This window comes from Herpailurus yagouaroundi, unplaced genomic scaffold, assembly GCF_014898765.1.
Source record: "Herpailurus yagouaroundi ecotype Mexico unplaced genomic scaffold, PumYag 210, whole genome shotgun sequence".
Classification (NCBI taxonomy): Eukaryota; Metazoa; Chordata; class Mammalia; order Carnivora; family Felidae; genus Herpailurus; species Herpailurus yagouaroundi.
The window spans coordinates 20,449,058-20,462,383 of record NW_024412441.1 but is presented as its reverse complement, the minus strand read 5'-3'; the positions used below and the strand labels follow the sequence as shown (position 1 = coordinate 20,462,383).

General features: G+C 36.9%; 1 protein-coding gene across 1 annotated transcript in view; it reads right to left on the bottom strand.

The window, feature by feature from the left end:
* Positions 1 to 4,434, bottom strand: part of NMS (neuromedin S) — a 34,718-nt gene extending 30,284 nt beyond the window's left edge. Inside the window, exon 1 of the mRNA XM_040454040.1 lies at positions 4,405 to 4,434. The gene's annotated coding sequence lies outside the window, so the exon portion shown is untranslated. The remainder of the gene's footprint in view (positions 1 to 4,404) is intronic.
* Positions 4,435 to 13,326: the final 8,892 nt, after the last annotated feature.

The following is a 13,326-nucleotide window of genomic DNA, read 5'->3' as shown; positions in this document are numbered from 1 at the left end:
GCAGCGGTGAGATACCAGGGAAAGAGAGCGAGTTTCAAAAGGACAAAGGTTTTATTGGGGCCTGGGGGCAGTTGGTGAGGTAATGGCTATGGCCTCAGCCGATTGGCTGGGGAAGGGTCCTGGGGAAGGGTCCGAGTCCTGTTAGGCAGATGAGGGGGGATTACTCAAGGGGAGGAGGTGTGGTCAAGGTGAAGGACACAGAACAAGATGGAGTCGGCTGGCGTAGGCCCGCCCTTTCAATCCAAGTCAGATAGCTGGAAATTCTCACAGCAAGGGTCCATATTCACTCATCTTTCAATTGCTCTAATGCAATTTATAAAGCAATAGCTTCTATTTTTCAGTATTACAAACAAAAAGCATAGACTTTTTTTTAAGAAGTTGTTTTAAACTGCAGATAAGCCAAAAAATATAATCACCTATAATCCCCACTCCAAGAGACAACAACCGTCAACATCTGGTATTTATCCCTTCTGGTATTTTATCAAAGCATACAGTATATAATATACCATCTGCCCTTTAAAAAAATTGAATTACATCACATATAATATTTGTATCTTTAAAATATAGTAGGGGTGCCTGGGTGGCTCAGTTGATTAAGTGTCCGACTTCAGCTCACGTCATGATCTTGCATGAAATCTTTGTGTGTTCGAACCTCATGCTGGGCTCTGTGCTGACAGCTCAGAGCCTGGAGCCTGCTTTGGATTCTGTGTCTTCCTCTCTCTCCCCCTTCCCTGCTCATGCTCTGTCTCTCCCTCTCTCAAAAATAAATAAACATTTAAAAATCAAATTAAAATATAGTAGGAATGTTTTCTATAGAATGAAATATTCATCAGAAGCATCATTTTTGGCCTTATATTCCAATATAATAAACTTACATTACCTAATTGAGAATATTTAGGCTTTTTGTAGTTTTTATAGAACTCTAAGCAATATTATGATAGACATCCTTATAATTAAAGCTTCACAAATGTAAATAGTTATTTCCTTAGAGCAAATCCCTAGATATGGAAATGCTGCATCAAAGGACTGCAAAATGATGTCTTCTGAAGCAAATTTTCTGACTTCCAACAACCAAGACCATGTCCTGCTCCTTCCTAAAAATTTGGTACTGCAATTAACTAGGCCAGTTTTTATCCCACTGTGTGCCATGAGTCAAGCAATATCTACATCAGGAGGTTAAATTACTCTTTATAGGACATTTCATATGTGATAAAATGACTCAGAATTAGAGAGGCAAAACAACCCAGCTCCACATTCCATTTGTCAATAATTCTATTCTGCCCTCTTTTCATATTATAAATTTTGATTCTCCAGGGCTTGGCTTTTTTCTTAGTGCTAATGCAATTCTAGTGCTGAGCCTTGAGAATGTAGGCCCTTCTAGCAGTGGGTGAGAGACATCCCATCCCAAAAAGAAAAGAGGAAAGCATCTTTGTTATCTCCATGCCTCTGGGAAAACAGATTATTTGGCATAATAAAGCTATTCTTACAGATGTAACTGGACTGCACAAACTTTTTTTTTTTATTTATTTATTTTGAGAGAGACAGAGTCAGTGTGAGTGGGGGAGGGGCGGGGGGGTGGGAATCCCAAGCAGGCTCTTTGCTGTCAGCTGTGGAGCCCTATGTGGGGCTCAAACCCATGAACTGTGATATGATGACCTGAGCTGAAACCAAGAGTCAGAAGCTTAACCAACTGAGCCACCCAGGTGCCCTGAAAGTAAACTTTTATATCAAAAGTACATAATTCTAATTGGTTGTCTTAATGTTTTGCCATGATTATAATAGCATTTCAATTTTCTGGAAAGTTTTAATATATTGAGTTTTATTAAGACAAAAGAGGTTCATTGTCATGTCCTTATTTGCCCACAGACATTATGAATAAGCAACACTTAGTAGCTCATATCTTACAAGAAGAATTCGAGATGCCATTTCATAGTTCTTATGGAAGCAGGGAAGAATCAAAATGTGCTTCCACAAGGCTGCTTTTAGGCAATAGGCTTGAGCAATGGAAAACCGAGGAAGGTAAAAGGACCCACAAGCGACCACCAGGGTGAATGCAAACAGGCTTATTAAGTGATTCACTTCAGTATAGCCATAGGCCCCAGTTGACAAATGGGCTACTTACAACAGGGCATAGTTACCAAAAAAGGAAAATTCCATATGTTCCCATACTTCCTCACTCCCTCCCATAACTATAGAAACCCCCTCTTCCGCCCCCCCCCCCCCCCAACACTGCCTCCTGGCAGACTTTCCCTTGCTGTCCTGCCCACTACTCCCTTACAATGTATTCAATACATTGCTATCTCCTTTGTTCTGCCTTGGGCAAATTCTTTCACTGCCTGCATGGCCGCCTCCACCTGTTGGGGTCACACCACAGTCTCCTGGTAAAAGGTATTTCATAAGATAATGCCAAAAGATGTTTTGTTAGATATATTTTAAATAAGAAATGATTTGGGAAATTGTGACTATTGTTCTGATAGTCACAAAATTATGCTGCCATACTCCTCAAGCTGAAAGAAATTAAATAGAACAAATCAAACAGAACCATTGAATTATTGACACCAGCAGGCCAGACCCAGATGGGGTCCTGCAGGAAGAGGGTCCTTGACTTTGTGAAGGATGGAAATCAAATGCAAACCAGCAGGAAGTGAGAGCAGAGTTTATTGAACATACAGAGAGAACAGATACAGATGAAGCATCCGGGAGACATGGAAAGGAGCATGTGTCTGATCTTTGTTCAGGGTCTGGGGGTTTTTATTAAGGATTGTGATCCAGTGAATTTGTCCTTTCAGGCATCCAAGAACAAGTTAGAACATAGTCAAGGGCCCAAGTGTTATTCCTTGGAGGCAGGGGGCCATGGTGCTGAGCCCTCTAGTATCTGTGGTCTGGAATATGCATATGACAGCTTCCTCTGATCATTCTCACCTGGTCCTTCCTTAGATGTTATCTATTCCAGAGAAATCATTAACTCCTGTCCCTTACAAGGAGGACATATGCTATTTGCATTACAAGGCATGTGTAAAGTGGGGGTGCAGGTCCTAGTAAGGAATAGAAGCAGGAAAAGGAGCAAAATGTAGGTTTTTATGGAGTCTTAAAACCATATGACTTGGAATGACTTGACAGGTAAGTATTCTGTCAAAATTTATAGAAAGTAGCCAAAGTTGTACTTAAAGGGATATTTACAGCTTTAAATGTAAATATTAGAAAAGCTGAAAATAAATGATTTAAGCTTCTATCTTAAAAAGAACAGCACCTCGGGTGCCTGGGTGGCTTAGTTGGTTAAGCATCTGACTCATGATTTCGGCTCAGGTCATGATCTCACAGTTCATGAGTTCAAGCCCTGAATCAGGCTCTGTGCTGATGGCATAGAGCCTGCTTCGGATTCTCTCTCTCCCTCTCTCTCTGCCCCTCCCCTGCTTGCTCTCTATCTCTCTCTCAAAATAAATAAAAATAAACTTTAAAAAAAAAGAACAGAAAATAATAAAAAGGAAGAAAAAAGATAAAGGCAGAAATCAATAAAATAGAGAGCAGACATGCAACAGAAGAAATCAATAAGATCAACAAATCAAAATTTTTTAAAAATAATAACAATAAAGTATAAACATTAGCAAGATTGGGCAGGAAAAAAAGAAAGAAAACACAAATGACCAGTATGAAATGAAAAGGGAGATGTTAATGTAGATTCCACAAATATTAAAAAAAGATAAGATACTATGAATAACTTTATGCAAATAAATTTGAAAAGTCAGATGAAATGGAAAATTTCCCCCCAAAACACAACTAACCAAAAGATAACTAACCAACTTATATAAAAAAAATTAAATTCTAAATAGCCTTATATCTGTTAAAAAATTGAATCTGTAATTAACCCATTTTAATGCTTCTAGTAATAGTGTTCCAGATCAGTGACTTTAAAACTGTTTTGACCAGGGGTGCCTAAATGGCTCAGTCAGTTAAGTGTCCAACTTCAGCTCAGGTCACGATCTCCAGTTTGTGAGTTTGAGCCCCGTGTTGGGCTCTGTGCTGGCTGCTCAGAGCCTGGAGCCTGCTTCAGATTCTGTGTCTCCCTCTCTCTGTCCCTCCCCTGCTTGCACTCTTTCTCTGTCTCTCAAAAATAAAATAAACATTTTTTTAAACCATTTTGACCAAAACAATAGGAAATAAATTTTATATTGTGACCCACTGGACATAGATGTATGAGTATAGGTGTGTATGAAATAAAAGTTTTATGGAACAATTCTTACTGTTGTTGAAAATTTCCTATGCCCTTCAAGGCCCTTCTACCGGGTCTAAGATCAAGTTGACTAGACACAGATTAATAGGAAAAAGTCAAATTTAATAGCACACACACAGGGAATCCACACAGACATGGAAATTCCAAAGATAATGAGGCAACATGACACTTACATGAGCTAAGGAGACGGGTAGGACTCTGAGGGTACAAAAGGGACAAAGAACATTAGCAGGAAGGTATAAGGAGATGTTTGGAAAACATAGGTACCCTATTATGCAGAAAAATTTCTTGGGTAAAGAAGAATCTCTATTAATAGCTCTCTTCCTTGTACTAGCAGACAGTTAATGGAGAGATAAAGAGCCTTTTCCTGAATCTGCTGGGTTTTGATTGTTTTAACTCAAAATAATGTCCATGCCAAAATGGCCTAATCCTAATACGAGGGAACCACTCTGTTAACTTCATTTCTCTTCATTTTTCAAATGATGGTTGTGAAGCACTAAATTGATTCTTGTGACCCACTAAAAGGTTGCTGTGTGCAGTATGAAGAACGTTGCTTACATATAGTATTCATTATATAAACGTTTGCTATATATATTACTATTATTATTCATCTATGGCTCTCCAGCACTTGCATAATACTTGGCATGTAGTAAGCATTTGATAAATGTCTGTAGAATTAATCTCGTTATCAATGGCCTTTAAGAGTGGTCTCAATAGAAAGTTGTGAGTAGTATCCCCTCTTAAAACATTCTTTTCTTTAACTTCTACTAGGAACTAGGGTATCACCTACATCCATGTCTGTCTCTTATAATCAATAGCAAAAGAAATTTGCCAGCCACCAGAATGAAGAGAAGGCTGTCACGTAGTTGTCATTGGCTACACATGTATAAACTCACTCATTCAGGCAAGGCATCCGTTCACTCCACTGTCATCTCAGTTAAGCAAATTACTTTGGTGGCCCCAAATGTGGCTGAATTTTAACTTGAATTTGGATTACCAACTTTCATAAACAAAGAAAAGGCATACCACCATGATGCAGTATTGAAACTGGGCCTTTGGTATACAAAGCAATTCAAGGCAGAGGAAGTTATCAAACCTCTCAAATCACAGAGTTTCCAAAGGTAGGTAAGGTTTTTGCAACCAGTGCATATATTGCAATAGTCTATTCCAGTGCATTGAACTACTGTCTGTCAAAAACCTCTGGCCAACATTGAAGAAGAGCTTTTGAACAACCAGTCACAAGTGATTCAATTAAGGCAAGGGAAAACAAAACAGATTTTGACCAAATGGAAAATACAAATAAAACACTAGTATTCTTCGGTGTGTTTCAAATCACTCAATCCTAAGACTTTTCAAGTAATCAAGATCAAGAGCATAGGTTAATAATGGCAGCCTATTTGCCAGAGACTCTTGAGACTCTGGAAACAAAGAGGGGTTAGGCCAAAACTTTGAATGTGGTGCTGAAAAAGAAAGCATGTGTAATCAATCATATGGATGCATGATTACTATTTTCACTTTGTAAAAAGAGTTTTAGTACAATTAATGTAGCATTTCTCTGTCCTGTCCACAAAAGTAAATATAAATTAACATAGTGTAACTAGGGCACAGGGATACAACAGCATCTGGCTCCCAAACAGACCAGGTTCGGCCCACTCATTCCTGCTGACAAAATCCAAAGCCAGAGATATGAGTGGCAGTGAAACAAGAAAGGAACTTATTTCAGTAACACTAACAACACTGGGAAGACATCAGACTAACATCTCAAAGACCATCTCCAAAGTGCTGAAAATATTTCTAGGTTTACATAAGGGAAATGTGGGACAAAGGTCGGTAGTTCATGCAGCTTGGCAGTAAAGGTCAGGCCTAATATGTGGGGTCTTGCTGGCATCAGGGGGGTCTCTATTGCTCGAGGGAATAGTGTCAGTTCCCATCACAGGATGCTGTACCCACACAGTCTTTGGCCTGAGTTAAGAGATAAGCTGGAAAGAACTTAATCAATTAGAAGGTACAGACTGAAGTCAAAATGGAGGGGGTTGAAGTCCTCTCTCAATAGCATTTTTCAGTCAGTGGCACCTAAGCACTAAGGCTATCCAGTAATTCAGGGCCTTAATTAGACAAGTATTCCCAAACTTGGCTGCTCACTGGAATCATCTGAGGAGATTTTAAATATTAGGGTCTGGGCTTTACCTAGTGAATGAGAATCTCTAGGGGACAGAGCCACTGATGTGAATTATCTTTACACTGATCCCTGATGATTAGCCAGGTTTGAGAGTCAACAGTAGCTGGGAACCAAATAGTGCTCTCGTGGTTTGAAGAATCAATGCACCTCCCTAACTTATTACTAGCGGAAGATTTGGATGGTAAATAAAATAGAGCATATGCATGGTGAATTTCCAACCTTCCACCTGATGTAAGAGCTTTTCTGATAACGATCCTAAAACAATATTTAGTATAAGACATCAGGAGTTTATTAATTCTCGATACTTACAGTCAATTCATGCTTTTTATTAACACATCTTGTCTGACCAAGATACATTTTTCCCATGCTTTATGAACTCAATACCAGAAGTGCAGGCCAATTTTTGAAAGTGCCACTCTAGCACTATGTTGCATTCTGAGTAGCATTGTATGAAAAAAGATAATAGTAACTTTAATTGGCAGTTTCCTTATCATAAGAGATGTAAAAGTAGGTCCCATCTTGCCATGACTGGAAAGAAAATAATAATTGTGTTTTCAACCAACTGGATGGGTAATTACCTAACCGTATGTCACATAGACAAAAAAATTTGTCTTTTTGTTTCTCCTTATGTCTCCATATTATTTTCTTCTTAGATGAATGCTTCTGACATTTTTCCTTCCACACTTTGCTATTTTCATTACAGGACTTAAACCCAGATATAAATGTACATCCCCCACAACAACTCTTTATAGATTCAGATCTAGCTTCCATAGAATAATTGACTATTAAAGCTGGAAGGGAACACAGCAGTTATTCAAAATAACATATTGGTTTCATATTAGAAAACTGGGGCTCAGAAGTTGATTTACCAGACTCTACATGAAAGCCAGATTGGAAATCACATCTCCTAACTATTAGCTGAGCATTTTTCCATCTACTATTCTGTTCAACAGATACATACAATGAGGTGAACTGCAATATAAGTGAGGGTATTTTTCTAAATCACTACACATTCACATTTTTAATTAACCTTTTTATTGAGATATAATTCACATGCCCTAAAACTCATCCACTTAAAGTTCAATGGCTTTTAGTATGTTCACAGAGTTGTAAAGCAATCACCACAATCTAATTCTAGAATATTTTCATCGCCCCCAAAAAGAAACCCTGTATCTAATAGTCACTCCCAATTCCTGACCTTCACTCCAGCCCCAGGCAACCACTATTCCACTTTCTGTCACTACAGATTTGCCTATTTCGGACATTTCATTTAAATGGAGTCATACAACATGTTGTCCTTTGTTTCTGGCTTCTTTCAATTTAACATGTTTTCAAGGTTCATCCATGTCATTCCTTCTTTTTTTTTTTTTTTTCCCAAGTCATATTCCACTGTATGGATATACCACATTTTGTTAATTCATTCATCATTTGATGGAGATGTTTCCACTCTTAGGCTATTATAAATAGTGATGTGAACATTTATGTACAAGTTTTTCTGTAGGCTTGTTTTAATTTCTCTTGGGTACACACTCAGAAGTGAAATTGCTGGGTTATATGGGAACCCTATGTTTAACATTTGAGGAACCGCCAACTGGTTTCTGATGCAACAGCACCATTTTATATTCTTACCAGTAACGTATGAGTGTTGCATTTCTCCACAACTCATCAGCACTTGTTATTGTCTTTTCTGATTGTAGTCATTCCAGTTGGTGTTAAGTGGTATCTCCTTGTGATTTTGATTTTAAGTTCCCTACTGATTAGTGATGTTGAGCATCTTTTCATGCACTTATTGGTCATTTGCATATCTTCTTTGGAGAAATGTCTATTCAGATCCTTTGTGCATTTTTATTGAGTTTTTTTGTCTTTTTATTATGGAATTGTAGGAGTTCTGTACATATTCTAGACACTAGTCTCTTAACAGGTATATATGACTTGCAACAATTTTCTCCCATTATATGGACTGTCTTTTCATGTTCTTGATAGTGTTCTTTAAAGCACAACATTTTTAAAATTTTAATTAAAAAAATTCTTTTTTTGACCTTGTGCTCTTGGTGTCATATCTAAGAAACTATTGTCTAATTCAAGGTTACAAAGATTTATGCATATTTTTCTGCTAGCTTTTTTTTTTTTTTTAAGTTTTAAAACAGTTATATCTATGGTCGATTTTGAGTTATATCTATGGTTGCAGTTATATCTATGGTCGATTTTGAGTGAAGTTTTGAATACGTTATGACAGAGGTGTTTAAATCCATTCTTCTTCATGTGGATATCCAGTCATCTGACACCATTTGTAGAAAATACAATTCTGTTTCCATTAACTGTCTTAGCAACCTTGTCATAAATCTATTGACCATAAATGTGAGGGTTTACTTCTGGACTCTCAATTCTACTCCATTGATCTATATGTCTATTCTTATGCTTGTACCACATTCTCTTGATTACTGTAGCTTTGTAGTAAGTTTTAAGATTGGAAAATGTCATTCCTCTAACTTTGATCTTATTTTTCAAGATTGTTTTGGCTACTCTGAGTTTCTTGAATATCCATGCAAACTTGAGGGTCACATTGGCAATTTTTGCAAAGAAGTCGTCTGAAATTTTGATGAGGACTGCAATGAATCTGCAGGTCATTTGGAGAGTACTACCATCTTAACAATATTAAATTTCCTAATACATGAACATGGGATGTCTCTGCACTTATTTAGGTGTTCTTTAATTCCTTTCAAAAATGTTTATAGTTTTCAGAGTATAAGTATTATACCTCTTTTGTTAAATATATCCCCAAGAATTGTATTCCTTTAGATGCTATTATAAACAGCATTGTTTTCTTAATTTCATTTTTGGATTGTTCATTGCTAGTCCATAAAAATAGAGTTGATTTTTGTAGGTTGGTCTCATATATTGTAACTTTGTTCAATTCATTTATTAGTTCTAATAGTTTAGTGGAGTCCTTGGGATTTTCTGTATGCAAGATCATGTCATCTAAAATAGAAATAGTTTTATTTATCCCTTTCCAGTATGGATACTATTTTTTTTTTCTTGCCTAACTGTCCTACCTGGAACCTCCAGTAAAATGTTGAGTAGAAATAATAAAAGCAGACATCTTGTCTAGTTTCTGATCTTGGGGGAAAGCTTTCAGTCTTTCACTATTTTAAGTACGATGCTATCTGTGGGGTTTTGTAAATGTCACTTACCAAGTTAAGTAAGTTCCCTTCTATTCCAGTGTGTTGCATGCATTTCTCATAAAAGGGAGTTGCATTTTATCAAATGCTTTTTCTGCTTCTATTCTGTCATGTGACTTGTCTTTATTCTATTGACATGGTATATTACATTAATTGATTTTCAGATGCTAAAGCAATCTTGTATTCCTGAGATATATCCCACTTGGGCATGGGGTATAATCCTTTATATATGTTGCTGGATTCAATTTGTATGTTTTTGAGGATTTTTGTGTTTGTAGTCATAAGAATATTGGTCTGTAGTTTTCTTGTGATGACTATTTCTAGTTTTGGTTTCAGGGTAATATTGGCCTCACAGAATGAGTTGAGGTGTATTCCATCCTCTTCTATTTTTTTGAAGAAGCTGTGAAGGATTGGTATTAATTCTTCTTTAAATGGAGAATTCAACCGTAAAATTACCTGGGCTTAGACTTTTCCTTGTTGGAAGTTTTAAAACCATTAATTTAATCTCTTACTTGCTATTGGTCCATTCAGATTTTCTTCTTGAGTCAATTTTAGATAGTTTGTGTCTCTCGAGGAATTTGTCCATTATGTAAGGTTATATAATTGGTTGGCATACAAATGTTCAAGTATTCACTTATAATCCTTTTGATTTCTCCAACGATTATAGTCTTGGTAGTAATGTCTCCCCTCTCATTCCTGATTTTAGTAATTTTATTCCTCTCTCTTCTTTTTCTTAGTCAGTCTAGAAAAAGGTGTATCAATTCGGGTGATCTTTTCAAAGAACGAATTTTTTGTTATTCTCTCCATTGTTTTTCAATTTTCTCTTTCATTTATTTCCACTTCAATATTTGTTATTTCCTTCCTTTTTCTTGATTTGGGTTTAGCTGGCTGTTCTTTTGCTAGTTTCATAAAGTAAAACGTTAGGTTAAATTTTGAGATCTTTTTCCTTTGTAACGTTCCCATTTATAGCTATACATTTCTGAGTTCTGCTTTCAGTATATTCCATAAATTCAGGTATGCTGTGCTTTTGTTTCCATTCATTTGAAAGTATTTTCTAATGTCTTGTGATTTCTTCTTTGACCCATTGGTTATTGTGTTGTTCAATTTAATTTGTATATTTCTCAAATTTCCTCATGTTACTGACTTCTAAATTCCATTATGGTTAGAGAACTTTCTTTGCATAATTTCGGCCCTTTTAAATGTATTGAGGCTTGTTTTACAGCTTAGCATATAGGATATAGATCCTGAAGAATGCTCCATGTATCCTTGAGACAAATGTGTATTCTGCTGTCAGTGGGTGGAATGTTCCACAGATGTCTAGGAGGTCTGATGTTTATAAATGAGAAAAATGAGAATACCTTTGGGATTGGTGGATTACTCAGTGTTGCATATCACTGGATCACAGAAGTGTAACTATAAGGGTGAATCATGTAAAACTGACATTCTTGAACATCAAAAACTAATGATTATCAGCAATTTCTTATAGTTCAACTTCACAGAACCTAAGTCTCCTGACTTTCAGTCCAGTGTGCTTATCACTTAACTAGAATATTATATTAGGATAGGCTGTGCTTCATAAGGCACATACCATGAACTATTCTTGGCTTACCACAATGAATACTGATTTCATGTTTGTCTTATTCTATGCAGGTACTGTAATTTTCCTCCAAATGGTGACTTAGTAATCACAGCTGCTTCTATTCTGTGTGTTGCCTTCTAGGACATGTGTCAGGGGAAGAAAACTTCAGGATCATATGGCATGTTCCCAATGGTGAGCCCTATGGGTGGCTCAGATCACTTTTGTGTATATTCATTGGCTTAGTCATATGGCCCAATCTTACTCTGTGTCGTCACCTTACTTCCAATACAATTTTCTATCCCTAGGCAATTACATTGAGAATATAGTGTAACCTGACAGTAGGATGTGTCTTCCCATCTCAACAGCTCAGCACCTCTTTGGTTTTTCTCATTTTAATAATATTTAAAATGTGTTTTCAACAATTCAAAATGTAGGTCTTAAAGAGGTCTCAGAATTAAAATATGAGGGGCACCTGGGTGGCTCAGTCGGTTAAGTGTCCAACTCTTTTGATTTCAGCTCAGGTCATGATCTAACAGTTCCCGTGTCTGACTGTGCACTGACAGTGTGGAGCCTGCTTGGAATTTTCTCCCTCTGCTTGTTCTCTCTCTCTCTCTCTCTCTCTCTCTCTCTCTCTCTCTCTCTCTCAATAAATAAATAAACTTAAAAAAAGAATTAAAATATGAAAAAAATCTTCTGGTGACTTTTTCCTAATGTGAAGCTCTATCATATTTTACCTAGTTTAGGAGAAGCTATTAACAAGAAAAAACAACCCCCCATAAAGACCATAATAAACTCATTAGAGGTTTTCTGAGGGCCACAGCATAAAAGACAGGCTATTTCCCTCCACCATCTGCTGGTAAACAAACAAACAAACAAACAAACAAACAAACAAACAACTTTTGAATTACATGGCCCTCTATAAATTGGAAAGGGCCATCAACTTGGCGGGTCTGTATAATCCCTATCTCTACACGTCTCCTAAGAGCCCTCTTAGTAACCGAACAATTTCACAGTTCTAGAACTACTTAGAGATGCCTGGTTGTGGCCACTACAGCTCTCCTAAAGCCTTAACCTGGGAAAAATCTCATTTCAACTCTGTTTAAGTATCTCCTCATACACCCACCAAGGGAGTCAAGTGCAATTTTTCAGTAGGCTCGGGAATAGGAACTTGGATGTGTGCTTTCTATATGCAATTTTCCATTGCCTTTAAGTTCCAGGATGGCTGAAAAATAATTTCCAAACACATTCTTTTAAAGAAAACCCAAGGAGGTCTGTGAGTGGCTGATGTCAACTGTGAACACTGAGATGAGAACTCAGGAAGGGGCTAGCCAGTATTGTGGGAACCGTCTCTGGCCAGGGCCCTGACGTGGAAAAAGCAGGAGCCTCTCTGTGGTTTCGTGAGGAGCTCGGGAAGTCCAAAGAAGGAAAACAATTTCAATTTCTAGGATCTGACACTAACGGACCCCAAGTCTATTTTGTGCTTAACCCAAAATGAAGTATTGAGAGAAATTTATAAAATCTTAGTACCACAGAATGGTCAGAGGAACTGGCAAATTTTTACTCTCATAGGAGAATGGTTTTTCATGTAACCCATAACCCCGTAAGAGGCATCTAGGTTTCTCTAGATGCATCTATTTGTTTATTCCACTGGTTTGGTTCCAACAGGTGGCAATATTTTGGGCCAGTGGTTAACTTCTGTTATTCCCTAGTCTCACCTCTGGCCTTGACTTTAAAGATATACATTTTACGGTTGTGGAAGGTAAAAGAATCTGGTATATTTTTCTTTTATCATTAAGGACTTGAATTTCTTTTAAACAGCAGTTCTCAAACATTTTGATCTGAGGATTCGTTTACACTCTTAAAAATGATCAAGGAACCCCAAAGAGCTTTTGTTAATCTGGATTATAACTATCCAAGTTTATGGTATTAGTAATAAAAACTGAGAAATTTAAAACATTTATTAATTCACTTGAAGATAATAATATTCCCATGTTATAGGGTACCATAAATAACAATCTTAAAGAAAAACAGCTATATTTTCCAAAACAAAAATTTCGCTTTTTTTTTTTGCAAATCTCTTTAATGTCTCAGTTAGAAGATAGTTGGATTCATATACACTGTCCTTTCTACATTCAATCGGCTGCAATGTTATTTTGGT